Source organism: Bombus pyrosoma, linkage group LG1 (genome assembly GCF_014825855.1).
Source record: "Bombus pyrosoma isolate SC7728 linkage group LG1, ASM1482585v1, whole genome shotgun sequence".
Lineage (NCBI taxonomy): Eukaryota > Metazoa > Arthropoda > Insecta > Hymenoptera > Apidae > Bombus > Bombus pyrosoma.
In genome coordinates, this window is record NC_057770.1 from 6,697,412 (window position 1) to 6,721,821 (window position 24,410).

At 38.1% G+C, this 24,410-nt stretch overlaps 1 protein-coding gene across 3 annotated transcripts in view; it reads right to left on the bottom strand.

The window, feature by feature from the left end:
• The window catches only part of LOC122575367 (laminin subunit alpha-1), a 199,790-nt gene that overhangs the window by 130,905 nt on the left and 44,475 nt on the right, over nt 1-24,410 (bottom strand). The gene's annotated exons all lie outside the window — the stretch shown is intronic.

A 24,410-nucleotide genomic window follows, 5' to 3' on the forward strand; every position in this document is an offset into this window, starting at 1 on the left:
GGCCATAAACAGTCGAAAGGCGACGTTGGCTTCAGGGTTTTTCAGTTATAGAGTAACACTGCTAGCGTGCGGATCTGGACCAGCTCATATTATTATTTCAACTTTTGTATCTTTTTCACTTACGTATTTCAAATATATTTTCTACCTTATAATTTATCCACGCGTCTCTCTTATTATACATCTAATAACCTCAACAGGTACAGATGTGATTATTACAAGAGTTAACAAGTAATAGCGGCGATCGGACAAACGAGATGTCGATGACACTGAATTTAGGTTCGATAACGAATCCACGGCCAACGGGATGACGAATGTGATGTGATACACGATCCTGGTGTGACTCAACGTACAAGTAGAACTTATCTGAATGAACTGAATCGCAGTCCAGGTGGAACTGCCCTTATATACTCCTCTCCGTACCTCCCGGGTCAATCTTTGTTTTTAAGCAGAATTATATAATTATTCCATACCTCTGTTAGGCACACGTCCTTCCTGTGACCGTGACTACGTTCAGTGACCCGTTATGTCACTTCGAGTCCAAGCTCACTGTCATAAACATCGCGAACCCGTACTCGGATTGGAACATAAACAACTATTCCTCAGTTTTATTATTTAAGTGCAGCTATAATAACAAATCTGAGCTAAAGCATTGGGGACCTTCCCAAACGTTCCAAAAGAAAGGCCCGGATGTCCTTTCATCTCCGACATATATAATATATATTTCCTAACAATTCCTAATGCAGCAAGATCGCCATAAAGATTTTAAGCTCAGAACTGTTACACCAATAAATAAAATATTTCTAAACTTCGATACTTTCTAGCGTGAGGGTATCAAAAAATTGCATCAAAATGCAAAATATTTTAATCGTTTAACGTGGTGTTTCGTCTTTCAGAGAGAATCGCCAATGGTACACAGAATGCCTACGATATGCCATTTCATTTCAGTGTGTAATGGCGGAAAAGGAGTTAGAGGACAGAGAACCATAGATACCCTGCAGTTTGCCAGAATCCCTGCGGAGTCTGGTGAATTTTCTACTGGATAATTAATTTCAAGCACGCAGGAATCGTGTGGAATAATCCACGTGGCTGAATTACTCACGATCCATCTGGCTGTGCCACGTTTCCGGCTGTGCCACGTTTCCCGCGGTGCTAACAAATAACAATTCGCGATCGTCGTTCGCGTTACTCCACAGGATATACGAATCTTGTTATTTTGTTAGAAAATAGTGTTTCCTGTAGCAATGTTTGCAAAGAGAGCGACATGTTTTATTGCGCTAGAATTAAAACACTATTACTAGTTATGACAGTACCAATTTGAATATCCGCACTTTCTCTTCGTACATCCTAACCATTCTAATCTTATACTTCTGAACCACTGTACTCTTGCGGTCACATTCAAGATTTAAGGCACCAAGTTGAATTCATTCGATTACTATCCAGTATAAGAATTGAGTTTAATTATTTCAAACGAGGTATGTAATTATTGACAACCTCTTATGCAATATTTTTTAACCCCTTAAGGACCCAAACATTTTGCAAGAATTGATAGATTTAGTAACTGATTAACATACCCAATAACGCATCATGTTTAGAACAGAAAAAGAAAAATACTTTAGACAAAATCGCCCCTCTAAAAATTACAAAATCCCGCAATACTATTAACTCGTTCGTACGCAAAGCGATAGGATGAGAAATTGTGAGACGAATATTCGATGTTCCTTACAAGGAGAAATGTCTTTATAAAGCACATTGTATATTTAGATTTTTACAATTAATCTTTATGTATCACTTATGGTGTGGTACAAACGAATAGATGGTACAATGCATAAGAGTGCGCTGCAATCTTTACAACGATGCCACGATTCTTTACGGATCTTTTTTGTCAGTCTTTTGCGCGATTGCCTGCAAAGATTTCCTTTGATGGTAGTTGGCGGAATAAAATCTGTCAAGTGTCGCTCAGTAAGCCTCGTTGGAACTGGTACGCGAGTATTCTTAGTTTTGAATAAATTCAACCGATAAAGTAGGAGCGTGTTAACACGAGATGAAGGAAGGTAGACAGAAATTTGAAAGCCTGTTAACACGTGTATGGTCGTTAAGTAGTTAAATGGAAAAAACGTTTTACGAAGATGGAGATGTTAAACAGCTACTGGATGAGTGTTTCACTTTCAAGGACGAGTCCTTCTACCACAAAGAAATACACAAGCTGCCATTAAGATGGAAAAAAGTTGCAAATGATAATGAAAATTTTACCGCGAATTAACGAGTAATAAATGGTACGAAGAATTATAATATTCTTTTACTCGGTAAACGAGTCTCCATAAAGACAAAAACTCGCAGCCACCCAACTTTTCTCATTCTTTTAATAATTTGTCGAATGGAACAGTAACTCACGAGGGCTATCGCGTCTCGACGGTGGACGTTGTGTCGGCGAGCAGACACGCGTCGCCCTGTTTCGTCGGGTTAACAAGACAGGAGTCCCTCATTCTCTCGTCGGGTCCGTCTTTGTCGTTCTCGTTGTCCTCGTTGTGTCGTCGTTACGCTGGCATTGTGAGGCCAGACCGACGCCCACTTTCGGACCATAAAGACAGATCGCATGTCCGCGATACCGGCGGGGTCCGCTTCCTTCTAAGGACTTCGTCCGGGACGCTCGATCCGAATCCCGAGGAAGCGGACTTCAATTATCCGATCCTCTTGCTCGGTCTGTGCATGTAGCAGATCCTTCCAACTAGTCGAATCATGGAAATCTGCTCGTTAATATTGAAGCCGAGGCAGCCTGTTTTAAATCAGACCTTCGTTTCTTCCTTTGGCTTTAGTTTTTAAAAACATTAGAAGATTTCTATGAGAATTAGAGATTTCTGGACTGGAACGTTTTACGTTGAAATACGCTGATTGTAAAGTACGATCTAACAATGTAGATGCAACTTTTTCAATGAATTGATCAATCACATTCTTTCAATCGTATTAAAGACTATCAAAATATACCTTGACTGATCCCTTGAAGACATAGTTCTTGAAATATCGAAAAGTTTGTGGAGATGTGAAGCGGGCGTGGAATTAGCGAAGCTTTCTACGTCGGAGTTAGATGACCATGAGATTTACTGTTGAGACTTGGGTGTTTATTTGAATGTAGATTAATGTTTCTACCTATCTGTACGTATATGCCTTGCGTATATAATACGTTATAATCGATTACTAATTATCGAAAGGGCTAGCACGATTTAATAACAACGAGACGCATCGATCAAAAGTCTGCCACGCCACGAAATCGTTTTTAAATCCATTTACGAAGCGATCCAGCCGCGCCGTTGGTATTTACGGACGCAACGTGCGCGTCCCGAAATCTCGCAACGAACTTACGAAGAAGACGAAGCAGAAGCGAAGAGGAAAAGTACGACACACACAGCACGGCGTGCAAACGTTCCGAAGGCTAAATATTTACACTGGCTGCACGTGTTCGTCTGCTTCTTCGACTCTACTATCAGCATCGCGTGGCTCGTCATGGGGTAGGTCGTGTAGAAGCCGACAGTGTATTCGGAGTTCAAGGTTGACGCTTTCTATACAAGCAACCGGGGTATATATTGGATTTTCTTCGCCATCTCGGATGTCGACGAACGTCGGTGAACGCGAAGAAAACAAACATGATTTCTACGCTGTCGTTTCGGTTCGAATGGAACGACGTTTGGCGTTTTACGGATGACAGTCGTTGTTGCTCAACCATTTTGCCGTTCGTCAAAATAACCAACATTGCTCGAAATATTTCGCGCTCCTTATTGTAATTTAATTCAATCGCATTTGCATTAAAGAAAGAGAGAAAGAGAGAGAAATATACATATTAATTAAGATCAGTACGATCGCAAAATACCAGAAAACTTTCATCGAGATATCTGACGAAATAAATTTGTCGGACATGTCAAATGTCAAAGTATAAAAATTGAGGAAAGAAAGAACTTCTCTTTGCACAGCGAAATCTTTTTATCGGCCATGCAAATAACAAAAACGGTAAATACATCGTGATATATTCTTACAGAAGAATGCAGAGAATTTGTCGAGAATCGATAATGGAGAACTTCATGAAGTCATCAAGTAAGCACTTTAATTTTCAACGGATCGTGTGAAAAAAGTGCTTCGAACCGGTCTTCTCGGTTCAAGGGCCAGCACGTTTATCTTCGATGGGTTTGCCTCAGTGTAAATAGTAGTAAGCTCGATTGGATGACCCTGCAAGAAAACACGTCAAGGGCTGTATGCTTAACGCACCCTATCCAACGCGACCTTTCCTCAGCGCACTACCATGAAGACTTCGATTATGTTGCACTCACAGCTTCATAGAAGCACTTCGCACAGATTGCGTTGAACACGCCAGTATATAAAATTATTCTTTATTATCTTCTACTTTTCTTCAGGACTTTTGCGGTAAAAATTGATAAAAAGAGGGGGGAATATAATAGGTTGCATTATATTCACAAAAAATACATAAATTACATAGGACTAGTACAATTATTGTCCGTGTTTTAATAAATAAGTAGCCTAAAATAAACCTGAAATTTATTAATCTTTGAATTAACTTTAAACAAAGATGTAACAAAAATAATGTTAGAAAAGATACATGCTCATTTTATGGGAATTTAAAGTGGACTACCTTTTAAAAATTTTCTAAATTTCTTTGAAGTCGATAGCTTCGCAATATGCACGATACAACGTTGAAACGTTTATCGGACATGAATCTTAAAAATTACAAAAATGAAATATCATTTTTATTTCATCGTTGTTTCCCAGGATCCATAACTTTTGCAAACATCATACGTTTAATAAACGTAACTTTCTTATGATCTTTCAAATCGCTTCTCGTTTCTCCCGAGGAACTCGCTTGAATTGTGTCATCTTTAAAGTGCATACGCGATACTTACATAGCTTTGTAACCAGGAAATAAATCCTATACGAGTATCGTATGTTCATTTAGCGTATCTGATAGAACTTGTATCAATAACGAACGTATCAAACATTAGCTGATCCGGAACACAAATTCTTTTCAAAAAGTTCGACATTTCCGGAATCCCTCGTAAAACTTACGATCAAACGCGTGGAAAGGGTTCGACCAAAGGAGGAAAGAAGTGGTTGTGATCGGTTCGAAGAAAATTAAAAGTGACTACGACCGCAAAAGTCACGCTCGATCTCGCTTCAAGCATCCGAGAAACACGATTTTTTTGTCAGGCTGCCAGAGGAAGAGCGGAATTCTCGTGGTCCGAAGAAGCGGGCACCACGTCCAAGGGAAGGCTCCCACGATCGGGTCGACGACTAGTCGCCTTCGTTCGAGCTCGAACACATCGACGCAGCCTTGTAAGGATACGGCCGGTATTAGCATCGAATGACAGAAATGGCTTTATAGTGGAAGCTCAGGAGATGAAGAAAGTCAATAATGACCGGATCGGCGTCGGGCCGTGAGTCGGCGATCAGACTCGATCCTTCGCTAAGAACGCGTGTAGATCGAGCCAGATTGCGTTGTAATGGAAGAGATTTTATCGTCGATTGTACGGTTATACAGGTGTACTGGGAGATCTCAAGCTACGGCTCACCGTTGCGATCGAGATTATGTTTCGGTCGGACATGGAACATCGCGAATGCTGCTCACAATTGTATTTTATAGGATATGTTTCTTAAATTTGCTTGTAACTGGTATTTTGTGAAGTTACTTTGAATGAATTTCTTTACGAAATTTAGTAGGTGCAAATTTTATGTTTACGTATAAAACATAAATATTCAATATGGATAATATCGCTATATACAAACTATATTATTTATTGCTACTTACAATATCTAAAACGAAGACAAGCCAATTTAGGAAATTTTTAACTCTTTAGAAATTTGATAAAATCATCAAAATGAGAGATTTCCATGTCATATAGAAAATTCCATTAACTCAAACTCTGTATGGACTGATACTTTTCGCGAACAGATATTTCTATTTAATTACAAATGACACCTCTTATAAAACAAGTTACAAAGTACTCAATTTAGAGGAATAAGAAAATTTTGTCTATTGTACCACGAATTTCAATGACTTAAAAAAATTTTTCCGGCATCATAATTTTTCGCAACATACGCATCCAAACGCTTTTAAAGCACTTGTGTGTAAATGCAATGTTCGCGTACAAAATTAACCGCAGTCCAATTACAACCTCAAATGATACACAAATTGCATTTTGACTCGGAGGTCGCATCTTCTCGGAACAATTTACGACACGAAGATTACCCTGAGAATTAGTCAAGCAGTCGTCGGAGAGACACCATATGGTAGCTAATTAGATCCGCGGAACTGTTTACAATTAACCACGTCGTACAGAACGGCATGCAATGGACAGAAATCGAAATAATCATTGCTCGACTTTGATCGTATTATTCGATGATATCATTGGTCTATATGTAATACAAACGTAAGCAATAATTTCTTAAAAATCGAAAGAGGATTGGAAAAAATCGTTTGTCATTCATTGTATATTCTGGTTTGCCAATTTTTGTGAAACAGTGTTTGTAAATATGAAGTAAACATGGAGAATTTGAGAAAAGATACATCAAATTTTAATTTCCTATTTAAAAATTTCTCTCTTTCTGTAAAAAGCAATTTAAAAAAAATATTCAAAATATTCTGTGTCAAGAAAGTATTGTATTACGTTGTTATATAATTTTTCTCTCTTACAAAATCTTGTTATTAGTGGAATCCATTCGTAATCGTGATTTGATTGAGGAATCGATTTTCGACCATACTTATTGCGAGGAAGTTTTAAAAGTTAGACAAAATTATTTTTCAGCTGAAATGATATTTTTCAAATATGCTTTTTTCTTATAACAGAAGCAGTACGAAGGACAAGAAGCTAACAAATTAAATTAAAATTTGTATAGATTTTGTTAAGATCAAGCCATCATATATAATGAGCATATACTTAAACTCTGTGTAGACAATAAATGTTGTCACGATTCAACATTTCCATCCGCTTTATGATGCAGTTTATGATCGTCATTTCGCGTTTCAGTGGGTAATGTTTGCACCCTCTGCTCGAATCGCTCCATAATCGCAATCACGAGTGCCATCAATCGTTTAATTTCATTCGTATAAATATTTTCTGGCCAATCACACAGCCGTAAAGGGTTCGTACCATTCAAACCGTAAGTGTCATTTTTATTATCCTCATTTCAGCACGATAAATATAAATCTAAAACACATTTAAAAGTCAACTGTGTTCTTTTTGGTTGACAAAGTGCCTCCACTTCCGAATTCGCAGACTGTGAGCTCTCAAATTGCCCGCGACTGGCCGCGTAAATCATGCCAATATCTAAATACACTAATTATAGGTGGCGGAACCGAGGAACTTTCTTAGCACCTTGTTCAAATCCGTCGCGTTGAGTATTCTTAAAGCTCACGACGATATTTTTACAATCGCAATAAATCTTATAGAATGATCGTGCGAAACTATAAATTTTATTCGCTAATCTGATAAACGAACCTACTAATAAAATTTCTGTACTTGGTGTCATATAATATTAAAAACCTTTAGCTGAAAGCTTCAAGTAAAATTATATCTGTTACTGTTAATCTTGATCGATTTTCTTCTTCTCCTACTTTACTTGGTACGTTGAATATTTTTAACCGTTTAAACAAATTTCATTACTCCGAATTTTCATTCTTTCTTTAATAATTTCCTTCCATTTTTTGATAGCAATACAAGTTTTTAAAAAAATAACGCGATGGAAAACGCTTCGTGTTGAATTAACAAAATAAATAATATGATGCTAATATGCTAGGCGAGAGAACGTTAAAAAATAAATCGAAAAATTATCGGCAACGTTCGAATGATTACTTCAATCGTAATACGTTTTACGATGATCAAAGTGTATTGAAATTGATGGATTAATATTATTTTCAATAAAGCTAGAGATATTGAAAGCGTTATGAAAAATTCAACTATCTCGTCTGTAACGACCTAATATTCCACATCATAAATTACACATCACAAATATTATTATCTTCGGCGGTTGGCTCTTTGACGGAAAACTGCATGCGCGTCTATGCTTGAAACGTTTCTCGTCGTTGGCAATTTCATCGGTAACTTACAAAGAGAGATGAACTGCCGCATCATTCCGACCATTCATTCCTTTTCTACCCCCCTGTACTTTTGTTTTCACGCGCTGGATGATATAACGCTAAAGTAAATTGCACACTCTATTCTCGGTGTAGGGCAGATATTCTGAATACATAAGCAATCGCTATTTTCTGACCGCGTGAACACGCTCGCGCAAAGGGTAAGCCGAAAGGAGCAAAAAGTCTTATGCCGATAATGCACTGGCAATTTTCAGCCGAGGGATTCGCGTGAGCTATCCTGAATCTGTAATTTGTATTTATATTTCCAAAGTACAATTAAGCAATTTTCACACTTTCGTTTGCACCCCCTGTTGTTTTTCTTATTTAAAACTCTCCTTCGAGAAGGAAAAGTCCTTTGTTGTCTAAAGATTTTGTAAAGAAAGCTATGCAAAGATTTTAATAATAACAGAAAATACATTTTATATTTGTATATCGCACGATTATTATAGAGCAAAGATCGTCGTATTTTCCTGTGTACGTGTATTATAAACTTCAATAAAAATTTTGTTGGGAAAAAAGAAAATTCAAATTGTTTAATGAAGAAGAGAAAGCAAGTGTACATGATTGTGTAATTTACTTCATACACTTGACATTTCGTGTTAATTGCAATACACTGAAGGAAAATTTTTGAGAAGAATATAAGAGTGCCTTTAGACTATCGATACATATATTTTCTATATTTCAAGATACTCAATTAAAAGGATCAATACTGTCAGCGCAATATTTTCAATATTTATTGAGAAATTGCATTTTCGTCAAGAACTATGAAATATTAACAACATTATTGATCGTCTAGGGACACGCTAAGTAAAAGAACGAATGTTATTAGTTTGTAGTAGATAGCGGTACAGATGTATAGGTAGTACTGTTATATGTGAAAGAAACGTAGCAAAAAATACTTAAAAATCCCTAAAAATAAATTCAGTTACCATAACAAAACAATTTGGTGCAACGCTTTTGCGCAACGCTATACATTCCAATTTGAAATGTGCATTACTATTACTATACTAAGAGTCTAGGAAGGCATTTTCGACGAGAAGAAACCACGGCCGATTCCTTGAAAACCAAAGCGTCCAAGAATTCTAATAACGACAAGCGTCGCCCTTTCTTCGATGAAACCCCGACCCTGAGGAACGAGTCTCGGCCACGCAAAGAGGAGCACTTCAAGCCTTACCGGCTCCAGGAACCGTCTGTCCGGTAAACTTTCTTGCCGCTGCACCTCGCTGCACCCCATTTACGGACCTTGCAAGATAGCGCACAATGCCAATTTATTAGTGGTGCCCCTTAGCCTCGCTTCAACGGGGGTCTTACGGTCTTGCGACGCGCCCATAAAGGGATGCCCGACACCATCGCTCCTAAGAAACACTGGGAACGATACACGTTTACCAGGACCCGCTTCTTTTCACTTTCGAATATTTCTGACTGAAATCTACGGATTTTTGGTTCGATGTGGATCATACAATTTTCAACATTAGGGAGAAAATTTCTTCGTGGAATTAGCTAATGTTATTGAAAAGTATGTTATTGAAACTGATAGATTTTTAGGTAACTGGAATAATAGTTTGTGTTGGATTGACTGGTACGTATCAAAATACTGTTTCGAAAAATTTTGTGGAGATTGAATTTTTATTCTTTAATTTTCTAGGATATATGTATCGAGGTATAGATATTTTTCTTGAAACGAAGACCAATCGCTTATGCAAATTTTAAAGCAGAATAGGTATATGCTAATATATTAATGTAGGTATATACTTCGTCTGGATTTCTTCATTGAAGCATGATAAAATATCAGGATTTTCTTTTAATCTCTTTCGCAAAAAGTTAACAATTAGAAATTATGTTTTACATCTTTCGCATTACTCATACTACGTTCTTTCTTCAATGCTCAAACTTATTAGAAGATAAAACGAAGTAAGAGATAGAAATAAACATATTGTTCCAATTGATAGCCAATTATGTATATATGTAAATAGATTTGCTTTATCTTGAAAGGCATTAGGCATAGCTAAGTATATATAATGGTTACATATTACGATTTAAGAGACGCTAAATATGGAATGCTGATAAATGTTTCAGAAAAAGCGACATTATCTAACTGACAAGAGAATGTGTTAATAGAATTTCGTATTTCTAATTTAGATAACATTTCGCTTTGATGTTCGTCTATGTACACGAGAACAGTGTATTAATATTGAAAGTTTGCACAACTGTCGTTCGTAATGATTTTTTATATTGAACATGCACATAAGATATTTAAATAGAATGAGTGAAATTAATGTAACTTTGCGTTTCAATTAATTTTCATGCTTTTAATAACCAAATATTTAATAAGACACAAACTCGATTTTTATTCATCTCTTGCAAACATCACTTAATATTTTCATTTTTCTCACAATATAATATTATATGATTTATTCATCGAAATACAAGAAATAAGAACATCTTATATCCATTTCAGTTATTGATTCAAGAAGATTCTTAATTCAGAGAGGACACGCTATGAGCGCATCAAAAAGGATAAACTCTAAATTATACGTTTCATACAACTTCAAACTATGAATTAAACTGTCCATAAAAACCGAAACAAGTTTTATTTCACGTAACGGAGAAACATTCAAATTCGCAAAACATAATTTCATACCAGATTATCACATCCTAAACATCAATGCTAATCGCTGATAATTACTTTGCAGTGTCTCGAAAATAAAAATCACCATGTTATCACAAACGTATATACCTATTTAAAAAGAAAATTCCATTTACTCCTTTTTCCTTCTGCGGTCTTGTTCTTCGGTTGCTAGCCTTAACAAAAATGATTACAATCTCGCACAAACCCTTCGGACGACCAGCTGGATACAACGCGATACAAATAGTAGGTAGCGCTGGTAAACGATCGTACGACGCTTATTGTCGGCGACACGCGTGAAACGTTCGCGTGGAGTTGAGCGGACACGCGTATAAAGCCACGTTTCGCGGAGGTGTCGCTTCTCGAGATGCTATCGCGGATAACAACGTGACGCGAGATCTGTTTACGATACAACCTTTCTAGCTCTTCTGCCAACTCTCTCCCTTTGCCTTCTTCTTCGTCTTCTTCTTCTTCTTGTTCCGTGTGGTACAAGCACGCGGAACGGAGCCTGAAGAACGTTTATCACGAGTGGCGGTACATCGTTGGAAACTACATTCAAGATGAAACGTAATTTTTATTTCAATCCAAGTTCGAGGTTATTTTTGGTTATCTGGATTCCATACTGATACGATTTCTGACTTGTGTAATCCGAGTTCCATTTTATCGTGTAAGTCCGACAGTATTCTTGGATATTTTACCTTTTCGAGACAGACCTTTTGCAACATTATTATTTTTCGAATAAAGTCGAATTTGGGAGAAATTTTGGATTAAGCGCAATTTTAAAATGGGATACAAGATCTTATTTAAGAATATTTAATTATTATATAAATATAAAATTATAAGGAATATTTAAATTACTAGCGTTGATGCGATACGATTTTTAGGTTGAAGCTCGTTAAATTAAATTTTACGCACGATATCCAAATCGCAGTTAAGTTTAAAACAACGTTTCGAATCGAAGTATTCAAGCGTTTTCGTAATCCATCGAATAAACGTGGAAAAACTTCGATCACAATACGAAAGGGAAAAGGAAGAACATCGACGATGTAGCAAACCGCAAGATCTCGTAACCTTATATTCAACCAGAAATCCTCGTCGTCGAAACTGACGTCTAGCCGACATGAGCCTCATAATCGGATTATGTCGTCTCGTGTTACCTTAAATCCATCTGCAATTAATACGTCCACCTTCTATATTGGTAACACGATATCGCTCTAAGTCTGGTTGTTTTACGCGCACGTACATGCGTCCAGTGAATCGAAAGGTGGTAGCCCGCGATTCCCATCAAAACAAGGTGTGTAACAAGTAAATCGTACATAAAATACGATGAACCATTTCCATTTTTAATTAAAGATTCTTGGACTCGTTACCTGCGAAAGAACCTTTGCAACCTTCCTCGAGATCACGATCTTTCAATTCAAGATCGATAACTCCATCAGAAAATGGATGAAACAAATTAACATCCTCGAAGTTTGTCACAGATTTCCAAGTAGCGAATTGTCGAGACCATTTGGGTTCTCCACAACGCGTTGATCCGCGTTTACCATGAAATCCGCGGACGCAAAATCGACGAGCGGACTCCGCGCGGTCTGCCACGGAAATTCCACGTCCTGGTCTCTTGCCAACGTGATCTTGGCTTGGACCTGGTTTTGCGATGGCACCATTGCCAAAAGTAATTCGCGTGAACCGCAAACGCGCGCACGATTCTAAACGTTAACTAGAAATCTTGGCGAGTATGTGTGCATTTGCAGCTACGTATGTGAGTGGCGAAATTAGCCTGGACACGAGGAAGTGTCCGCGTCTCGATCCGATATAAACTTCCGTCGAATAGGAGACCAAACGGCGGGTCCCACTTAGGATCATTAATCTTTTGCAGTGCTCCTCTGAGCGCGTGTACAGAAGCGAACAGTGTAGTGCGTTACGCAACAGTATCCGGAAAACTGTTCGCCATTCAGTTCTATTTCCTTTTCATTCTCTCGTTTGTGACAGACTGTTGTTTCTTCTTCTATAATTTGTTCATAATTTAATCTACATATTTGTAGATACGTGGATATTTTAGTCGATCACTATTAACGATACATTGATTATATTGTTAATGAGATCCTAAAATCAACGTATAAATGAATGAATAAAAATCAAAAACAATATTGACATCCTTTTTTGTGGAATCAACAAATATATATATCTCGTATGACATATAAATTATTCGTTTAAAATTAAATATACGACTCGTCAAAGTATCATTGATAAGATCACGACAGTTTTTGTTAATTTGTAAGAAATTAAACGATATTTTTGTAAACATACGTAACATGTTAACATATGTTAATAATTGTATTTTCGTGGTAAATTTTTGTGCAATACGAGAAAAAAAAGAGGAATGGTGGACTCAACCTAGTTCCCTACAGTCTCTACACCCAAGACAACTCTCATAAACTCTTCCATAAATCATACTTTCCAATTTCATGTTTTACACACATCGCAACCCTTTCATATATCTTCCACACTGTTAGCTCGTTATGCTCGTATGCAGTTAAACGTATTTAACAACTCTGTCCATTGTATCACGTTGATCCTCTCCAAAGAGTCGAATACTTGCAGCAAACGAGAAAATCATTTAAACGATCTCTTAATTACTCGGCTTTCTGCGGGCCATTCGAGTTAACAAACAATGCCAAAAATCATGCTTGTTACAGAATATACGAGCCAAGCCGGGCGCAAGAACTTTAAAGGGTCGTTTACGTTGCCGGTTAATTATCAATCGTGACGCTGTCTAATTTATTGTAGGTATTGTGCACGGCATAAAGGGGGTGCAAGGCCTTTTCAGCCGTTTCACGGGCCGCGGCTGTTCGTTACCAGCGAAATCGCCTTCATCACCCGAGAAAGTCCAAAGAAACGTATTATCTCGGGCTTTGGGTGGTCCTGGCCAGTCGATTTTACGACTCGATTCGCTTTCACGAGAATTTTGCGACTGGAACACGGGCACGCTTCCTCGTCGGTCGTTACCAGGACCACGGCCGATGAAATCGTCAATTTACCGACGATGTTTCGTTACTTTTAACTGTTAATTGCTTGCCTCCTTAAACGTACTCGTATCGGATATAATTTCCTCTCGTTCGTTATTTAGGAGTTTTATAATTGGAATTCTGGTCTTTTAAATTTCAACGAGTGAAGTTTGTCGGATGTTAAAGGCTCCGAAGAATTCATGTTTCAGAATTCATGTGAAATAATGAAATTCTAACAACTTTATCATAGTACTCCTTAATATTCAACAAACACGCCGCCGGTGTTTTTATCCAGGAAACGTGTGTCTTTCTTTATTGCGTCTTGCAGCGAACGAAAAAATACGTTCGAACACGTCTTCGGCTGATCTTGGACTTCAAAAACGTGATGACGTCGTGAGGTAATATTAGAATATGTGAACTGGTGTTTACTTTATATTGTACGGTATATTCATACATTTACATTTGTGGTATATACAAGATACTCATTGAACCCTGACTCTCTCTCGGCAAAAAAATTCAGAGGTACCTCGATTACGCTCCCACCAAGAGATTCAATCGATCTTCGCACCAGAATCAGCATTTCGAGCGAAAAGGATGTTCCACTCCTGTGGATCTTCAAGCGTTCACTTCTTTTTTTCGTGCCGTTCCCTGGCTCCAGGAACCACGCCGTGAATACTTGTACGAACGATCGGCTCGGTGCCGGAGGAGCCGAAAGTATGCAGGTACCGTGTACAACCTGCGCGGGTAAATACCTGCTCCAGTATACCTGCGGCGCGACACAAGGCCTCCTCCATAAACGGCCCGCTATGTACTGCATTTATTCTTTGTTAGCCGTCTCTCTCTATCGTTGCTTTATCGTGCATCCATGCTGCAAACCCTCGCGCCTTCGATTACAGCGAAAACCAATAATATCTCGACTGTCTCGATATGCATTAACAACATGTTGATTCGCGATGCGAATGTGTACTTCGTGATATTTCCTTCTTTGTCTTTTTGGTTTACGTTTTGGAGATATATCAAATCTTGGTAGTAATGAGAGGATTTAAAAGCAAGCGCGTAGCTTCGTGAGGCACGAGGTTGAAGACCATTATATTTATTTTGTTTAGTTAATTGTATATATATACAGGGTATCATGGAGAATATTCTGTAGAAGTTTTATCAAAATATGCTGAGAATTGACAAAATTATAGTTGACGTTGCAAGAAGCGCGCTATGTCAAACTTGAAAGAAAATGTGCTGGATAATTTTTGAAGAATACCTGCAAGGAATATTTCCGCCGATTTTCGATGCTGTGCACACGTGCTGTATCGGATACGACCATTTCGGAATTCAAACGTTTTCCTTGCTTTTATTCGCTGATTTTTACTAAATCTCTTTTTATGACGAATCGTAATTCTTAAATTCATCAGTTTCTCCAGATTTATTTTTCTAATAGAAAATTTTTATTTCTAGTATAAAAGAATCAAACACAAATTGAAAGATTTACAAAAATAAGCTCCGAAGTAGCTGCGATATTTAAATTGTGTTTATTGGAAATCGATTTCCTAAGGTAACTAAATTAGGGATACATGAGTGTAATATTCGACTCAGTACCAGCTAACGTGCTGTCGCGCTCACAACGACGTCATGTTGAAAAAGAATTCGTTTTTTTAATGATTTTTATATTTGATTGGTCACGCGAGGTCACCATACCATATTGAAGAAACCAATCTCAAATGCAATTCACCGCGTGTTCCTATATGGATTACAAGATAGTATCGTTGGAAAACTGCATAACACGTTCGACGGAGCACGAAAGCGCTTCGGCTCGCTTGCCTTCGAGCGATTAAAAGACGAAGGAAACGGCGCGAACAGGTCGAACGTCAGGTGAAATAATCGCCTCGTGACGTCGTGGCTGCACCCTCTCATTCTCCCGTTCCAATGCAATTATTTAATGCAACAGAACCGTTTACGTTCCCTGTGTCGTGTGCATCGTGGAAACCAGTTTAAAAATAACCAGAAGCCGTGTGGTGCGGTATGAGCTTAATTGCCGTGAAGTCGCTTGATCGTGTGTACATGCGCGACGTAGCAGGTATAGATCAAGTTAACACGTTGACTGCCACGCGAATTTTATATATTCCGTCCTGGGAGCCGCAATAGATTCGAATATACTACACTATATACTAACATTTAATTTCTCCAAGATATTATGCTGTATTCGCTCATTTTCTTCTGACAATGTCATCTACATCATTAACATCCTTGGAGATTTTTTTAGTCCATCGAATTTATCTGATTTTAATCGCTCGAAAAAGTTTAGTAACGCGAATCATCGACGTCTGTGGCGGTCAACGTATTAAACGTAAACGAAAAATGGACAAACGAAAATTTGGATTAGGACAGATGTGGACAAATCATGAAACAGTCACATGCCACTTACAAATCAATGAAAAATGTTCATGGACGTGCTGATGACAAATTTCTTTTCAGATGGTCATCATCTTATTTTGAAGGATATACAAACGAACATTTTCATTCGACAAATGTAGATAAACGAATACTGTTCTTTTTTTACTTTGCACTTGGCGATGCCAACTTCGCAAACTTTCTTTAAACACCTATCGTGAATGAACGGTAGATGTGCGATAAGAGAACCTGTGTTTGCGGTTTTCCGTTCTTCGTAAATCCATTTACTCGTATAACTGAACTGTCGAAACTTCGTGAATGTTCATTTCATTGTACGTACTGTCATTGTACTTTCTTGGGCTAACTTCTAGTTGAACCTGCAAGATGTTCAACCAGCAAGCATAGCGTTTACCAGTGCGTCATCAAAGCTGAAGGATTAGTTCCGGTCGATTCATCAGCGTCGAACCGTTTTCACCTGGACAAGTGGAAACTGGTCACGATCCTGCGCAAATATCAAGGCAACGTGCGCATATTCACGCGCGAGTTCATCCACATAAACGATCCTAATGCCCATTATAAATCAGTGTAGCCTCGAATTATACATATTTAGAGATGCAATATATCCAGTCAAGAAAAGTTTCTTTTATTACGGCCGATAGGTATGTCTTCCCCGAAGCAGTGTTTCGGCTGGTGAACCGAAAGATTCTATTGATTTATCGCCAACCAGCTCGCGCCCTCGATTTTCTCACATTTTTAAGCTCTGTGGCCGGTCACGAAGTCGTTACCATCTCTTGATACCGGTTAATTTTTTCGTGGTTTCCTTTCGCAGTTTCCGCCTCTCTGTTCGCGCTTGTAAGAAGTTTCACCGACGAAAACGGTGGTCCAAAGTGGGTGGCGAGTTACTTCCCGGGAAACAGCCCTTCTCCCATGGGTTATTACGGGAAAGAACGCCGCTCATCGAACAGGAATTTATGGCGGCCTCGAACGCGCTAATTGGACAGCTGTTATGGTGGCCGGCAAACGTAGCGCGTCCGCTTTGAACTTTTCCGGACACCTGACAAATTTTTGTGAATCTCGCACACACGGCTAATTGTACGCGGCGCTGTTTAAAGCTGTCCGAGCTTTCTTCAGATCGAGTTAGTTGTTCATGTGACATTTTCTCCTCGTTTTTATGCACAGAGTATATCAAGGTCGTTTTGTGGAAAAACAGGAGACTCTCTATGTACGTATGATGCTAATCGAGATTTCACATCAAAGAAAGAAAGTACGATTTATCAGAACTTTCTTTTCATAAACGAACAAACCTTTCATTATAAAGGAGCAAAATAACTATTTCAAAATAGAGGAAGAAGGATGTTAAGTACGAAAGATATTAAGCTTGGTGGGCGGAAAAGTAGATCATAAGTCTAAACCAACAAGAAATGTAACTAGAAGAACGTTTTAACCCGGAGGGGAAGGGCTATGAAAAAATAAATAAAAGTAAACAGAGAGATGAAGAGAGAGAGAGAGGAGGAGGAGGAGGAGGAATAACACATGAAATAACGGAGCCTGCAGTAATCGACAAGTACTTGATGATCACTGAACTTCCGCGTTCTTCGTTTTCTTTACCAGTATATTGCTACAATCGAACGGTGGGTCATTTCCTCTTCTGGTCGGCAAAGGATCGACAAGGGGCCGCGGATAATATCACGGGCTCCGAAATATCTTAATAACGAGTTCTACCTCAGTTCGACTGCGGCTCGAGATAATAATTCACGCTGTTCTGCCGCGTGCACCGCCAATAGCCGGGGATAGGGAGAGACCAGGAAGAGAAGAACGGTGTGCAAGAGGCACAATGACAGAAGCTGCGGCAGAAAATGGGGAACGAATGGGAGGATAAGAAATGAAATAAAAAGTAACGGGAGATTGGATGAGAGATAAAATTTGTGCAGGGGGTAGAGAGAGGCTGAGAGGGGAAATAAATTGAAGAAAGGAGTAAGAAAGGAAGAAAAGGAGTGAGAGGAACAGAGAAGAAAGAAGTAAGAAATGATAACAGAGAAATGTGCGTGGAAAGTAATGTAGCGAAGAAGAAATGACGAGATTATGGAATAAAGTTATTAGGGCAAATTGTATCTCAAATTGACGAGTGGAATTAAATAAAGATCGAATTTCCTACTTTATCAAGTATAATGAGATGTTAAATGTCGATGTCAAGCGAGATCGGACGACTGGCGGAACGATATTTTGAGATCATAAAACATTACGGTTAGCGAATTTTTACTGGTTTTGGTAATAAACAAAACTAGTAGAAAAACTGATGATAAACAAGAGAGCGATGACAGAAAGGTTAAAGAGAACGAAAGGGTTAACATTCTAGATTATTTCAAGAAGCAAAAACTTACAAATTTATGAAAGAAACGCGGGGAGAGAGAGAGAAGTAACGAGGAGTGGAGCGAGAAGAAGCTAATTGTAAGTAGTAAAGAAGATAAACGAAGAAGAAAAAAAGAAGCAAGAGAACTGTAGGTAAAGGCGTGAATGAGGGCAACGCTGTAAAAGCAGGTAAGAAGTACCAAAGTGAGCACATAAAAGAAAGAAAAAAAAAGAGGCTAAGAAAAGAAAAGAGAAGAATAAGAGACCCGACCGAAAGAAAGCAGGAAGAAAAGGAACGGTTGGTCGTGGAGAACACGGAGCAGAATCACCTGTAGTCAGTTGAAAGAGCAAAAAGATGGCCACACGGCACGGTGGTACGCGAAGGTTCAGCACCGCGGTCTGTAATTATCGCCAGTGGCCGTGGGAATTGAATTACGAGGTAAATTCGTAACGTGCCATGGTGTCCGCGCACACCGGCCAAAATCAAAGAACCGCCGTGCGGCCTCTTAAACCGTTTCGTGCAGTAAAAAGTCCCTTCTGACTGATCGCCTGACACACTTTGATCGCGCAAGCTTTCTGTCCCGGGTGGAGGTACTTTCTTGTTATTAATGATCATCCGTGCCGGACCCGGGGAAAAAATGCACTCGTTACTTTTTTAATTCACCGTAAGCTCGGAACTTTTATACGGACACGGGGAAGATGATTTATTTGAAACGCGTGACGCGAAGAGAATCGCGATTGAAAAATTAAGATCTCGCTACAATTTTACTCCGATCTTAAATATTAACGATAGCAGGCGGAATTGGCGATTTTCTTTTGAACCAGTTCATGATATAAAAATGACCTCAAACGCTATGATATAGCGTTTTGTCTATTTATTCGATGTATATTTATTTGTCGGCTTTGCTGTAATAAAATTCTTACTTCCTCTTATTTAACTTTAATAATTTCTTTTTTTACAGAGAATGTGCTATGGCGAACGTTCATGATCGTATTTAATTTAGGTTAATATCAGACGTAACTGTCATAAAAAATGTTTAAAGTTACGACATAAGAGATAATATCTTGAATTAAAAGGTTTTGGTTATGAATAACCATTATAAATGACTAAAATTTGTTTGGTTACCGGCAATCATTATCGATGAAGGGAATTTTATTTTTGGTACAAATAACCGTTATCGATGACGGGAATTTAATTTTGATTACCAGTAACCAATATAAACGACCGGAATTCTTTATGGTTATTAGTAAGCATTATAATTATCGAAGGCCAGAATCTGATTTTCGTTACCGATGACCATTATCGGTGGCAAAAATTTTTTCTGTTTATATTCGGATATTGTCAATTGTTATTAACATTACTGATGATTAGTGCGTATTCATTGACAACATAAAAAGATTAATTACAAAACCTATATATTTTATTAAGCGTCAAAACGGTACGAAAATATACGAAAAAAATTTTTGTCACCGACATCGATTAGCGGTAACCAAAAGAATTTTTCGCCATCGATAATGGTTATCGGTAATCAAAATAAAATCCGAGCCATTGATAACAGTTCTTAGTAACCAAAAATAAATCACTCTCATCTGATAATGGTTACTGGCAGCCGAAAAAAATTGTAATCGGTCACGATGGTTATAGCTAATCGGTACAATTAAAAATTAAAATTTTTTAATCATTTCATTCTTTTCTGTTTGAGAAATTTTTTCGCGATTTATTGATAACTGTCTTCCATCGAAATAAAAGTTCGTTTTTGGTCAATGACCCTTTACCAACAATGTGTTTAAAATAACTGTTATTTCGAATCTCTAGTCGATACCACTAAAAATTCATAATGGCGAAGATAAAGTAGGACCAGCTGCCCAAGTTGCAAAACTGGGTTCCAAGTATCACACTGTGGTAGACACGATTCGCACGAGATCGCGTAACTCTGATAAAGAAGGGTACCTCGCTTGTGTTACAGGCCGCATCATCCAGTCGAAAAACGAACAAATCTGACCCGCTCGAGAACCGATCTTCCTTGCCCTACGGGGTATTATTTACGCGACTTCTTCGTCTTTCTCCATTCTTCTCTCTGGCCAGAGGAGATGATTCATTCAGTGGTTCGAAGACGAGCGGCCAGGTTCGAAGACCTTGAACACGAAGCATCGGAGGGAGCCTGACACGACTCGTTAATCCGTGAACAATGAAAGATTTCGATGGCGTCCTGCCGACCTGAGTCGAGTGCCACTCGCTGCCTCTTTTCACTTTCGACTCGACCCTACGCCCCGAAGGGTTACGACGTCTCCGTTCCAGCCTCTGATCCTTCGTTACACCGTAAAATCGACTCCACATACTCGCTTCCTGATGTCCTACTTTTCCTTCCAATGACACTTTGCTGGTACTTCGGCCGCGTTTGTGGGCATTTGAACTACTTGACGTGGCTGTTACTACGTCGCATAAAAGGCCAAAGCAATAAGTTGAGATAATACTGGATGAGTGTTTCAGAGATGTTCGGAGCGTTTTATGGGTCAGCGTGAGTCAGTTTTAATGGGAAGAAAGATGTTCCTCCAAGTGAATTTAGGGATTATATTGGTAAGATTGTCGGGAGAAAATAATTAACTTTTCTTTTTATCAATATTAGTATGATGATATGAAGTGTATAATTATAAGAAAAGATAGTTATCGTTATTTAATTGTTGTAATTTAAGAGCTACAAAATTCATGAATTAATAATTACATATTGAATCAGATACACAGTATTACAAGGACATTCATAATTGGTATCGTTTATTCTCTCCGGCATATTTTTCAACCATTGTAACATTTAGCATTTTGTAACTTCTAACATCATATCCTGAATTGAAAGTTTCAAATGATCACATGGTCATAGTTTCACTATGCCCATCGCGCTCGTCGCATTTTTTTAAATTACGATATAAATACTTTCTCATTTCTCGACAGTTACTCTCAAGACAATTAGTCATCGTGTTTTATTGTAAAATCATTCTACCAAACACACACTTTCTACATACATATTTCTTACAATTTCTTTAATATCATCTATACAGGTGAAACGCGCTACCCAGTTGTATAACAAAGAAAGTTTCATCAATTTTTCATACTTTCACATAAGCTGTAGAAAGATAACTAACCTTACACATTATGATTCCCAAACTCGATAAAATTCCGACATTTAATGCACCACGAATCGAAGTACATAATTTAAAAAATGTAAATGTACAAATTATTGATTTCGTTGTGTTTCTAAGAAGAAACGAACGATATCACTTACTGGTAAATTCAAACGTAAGATTTGCCTCTTCTCAAATTCTCCAGTATCGAGCAACTGGTTAAATATAATTATACTGAAAATTACAATTATACTGCAACAATGAACTAAATGTGATAATAAATTAAACGATAAACTTAGCGCAGGCATCTTGTAAAGATTAAACAAATTTCTGGATATAGTATGCAGTATTTAATCCTTGGTAAGAAACATACCACATTTTTCTGTCACCGAAATAACCGACGCTCCTTTCTTTCTCGATCTTTCGACGATCATTTGTACCCGTCTAGTAATTGTGCAACATGTTCCACCAACCGGGCCATCCACGACGAGATAATAGGTAGTCCATCAACAGGACCATTTTAGGTAGGAACAAATTAATTTATTTTGCCGAGCGTGTCCGCGTGGGCGGCCGGGTCGGGCTCTGATCTCTCGGTGTGCTGTCATGCCAATCAGTAGCGCAAACAGAAGTTAAATTTAAAATGAGCCAGCGACTCGAAAGAAATGCACGGAATGTCAGGCTCCCGCAACTCCGCGAATATATTAAGCGTCGTTTGTCGCTGCATTCACGAAGGAAAACGGTGTCGCATCGGTTAACGCGAATCCCGAGGGTGATACTAATTGCAGGAATCTGGCGAACGAGTTTGTAATTCAGAAAAAAATATGTTCGAGTAAAATCTATTTTATTACGACCACCGGCGTGTATTTAACAAGTTCGCTACAGCCATCTAAGGAAAAAGTAACAATAATTTCACGTAATGTTGCGAACGTCTTTACGTCACACGTATGTATGTGAGGCTGTGAGTAAATTTCTTGCAAAAGCTGTTGAAATAATAAAATGTTGATGAAGTTGTATACAGTTTGTTCAATTTCAACTTATTAGCGCAGAGATTGAACTTGATTACATAGATGACAATGCATACGTTATCTTTATCCCACTTGTTGTCGAACTTGCCCTATGTAATTATTCCTTTCGTGATCCAATCGCTTTTTGTATTGCAAAACAGTCTTTCGTTTGCTATAAAGCGCCTTTGTACCTTAAAACTACCTTAAACTATATTTCGATGGTTGCTATTTGTATTTCACACTTTGCACAGCCCTCTTTCATCATCTTTCCTCCGCCTCTTTGTCTCTTATCCTTTCTATCTTTTTTAGCCATTCGACTGCTTCCGCTTTTCCTTCTCGCTCTAGTATTCTTTCCACGCCCAGGCTTGTTCCATCAATTTCTTCGTACATTCCTCTCAAATGTTCCAAATGTTTCATGTTCAAATGTCCTTCCGCTGGTTTTACAAAATAAACTCTTTTCCTCTCCACTTACCCAAGATCTATATCCGTTCTCCAAGCTGTCACGCTTTGAAGAGGCGATGAAGATAAAAATATTTTTGAAACTATGTCATTCCAATTTATTACTTCTCGAAACATTCAACTAGGCACAAGCCCGTTGCTCTATTATCTTCTACTTTACAAACCGAAAATTATCAAAAATATTCTTATCGATATTTCCAGAATTAAAATCAAGCGGCGATTATATGCTTAATAAGTGAACTTACTCAGAATGCTGACCCTGACGGCATATTCCAAGATCATTGAAATCGACATGAGATGTATTAATATAATAATAAAACACTGCTCGAGCAAAGAACTGATCACATTTCACTGAATACTGAACAGTTAAAATAACTAGAAAAACGTGTTGTAACAGCGAACCAGACGTATAAACTTTGTCATTGTAGTTGCTGTACCGAAGCATCTCCGATGAAATCGAACGAGGCTTCACCTATTTTTCTCGTGGGAAATTGAAACGAAATTTCTTATAGTCCGGTAGCGAACGTCTTAATTTCAACATTTCGACAAACGGAGTTTCCCTATCCCCATCGGGTTCTGTTAATTACACCGTTATGCTAATGAAAGTTTAATTGGATCGATAAAAAATATCCATAGCTCGATATCATGATTGCCAATCGTTACAGGTAATAATCGCAACGTTCGTGAAGTACAATGATACAACATTGATTCAACATTGATTCGGGATGTTGGCTGGTTACCAGACGAAAGAAAACAATCGTGAACAAACGACGACCGCTCGTAAAATTAATAAGCGCAATGAACGTTAACGAGGATCATAAATATGACCGCCGCGGCCTGCTTATCCACCGATTAGCATAATCACTCCTGATACACATGGACCGTAATTTAAAAATATCACGACGAACCTCGGTGTACATGGTCATTTTATAGAGAGCCTGGCATGGTCTAGAGGCGAGCTCGAAAGTTCGACGGTTCGATGATGTATGGTAACTCACCCTTTCCGTGGCGTACCTTTTAATATTTAATATCTGTGCCCTTGTGAAGGATGTAATTTGTGAAAGATGTAATTGTGGTTACATGATCGCAATTCAGCTTGAAATATTTGGGTAATTGACGACTCGTTACGAATTCGTTGGATTAATAATTTTCATCTTGTTAATATTTAATATAATATGAGAAAAATTTTACTATTTTCTTCTTCGGATAAAAGACGTAAGTCTATGAGACACGTATCAATAGAATGGTAGAAATTATATAGTTTAATAATTACAAATCTGAATAAAATTTCATTTACTTAAGAGATATGTATATTGTGTAAGTAGTACTTTAAT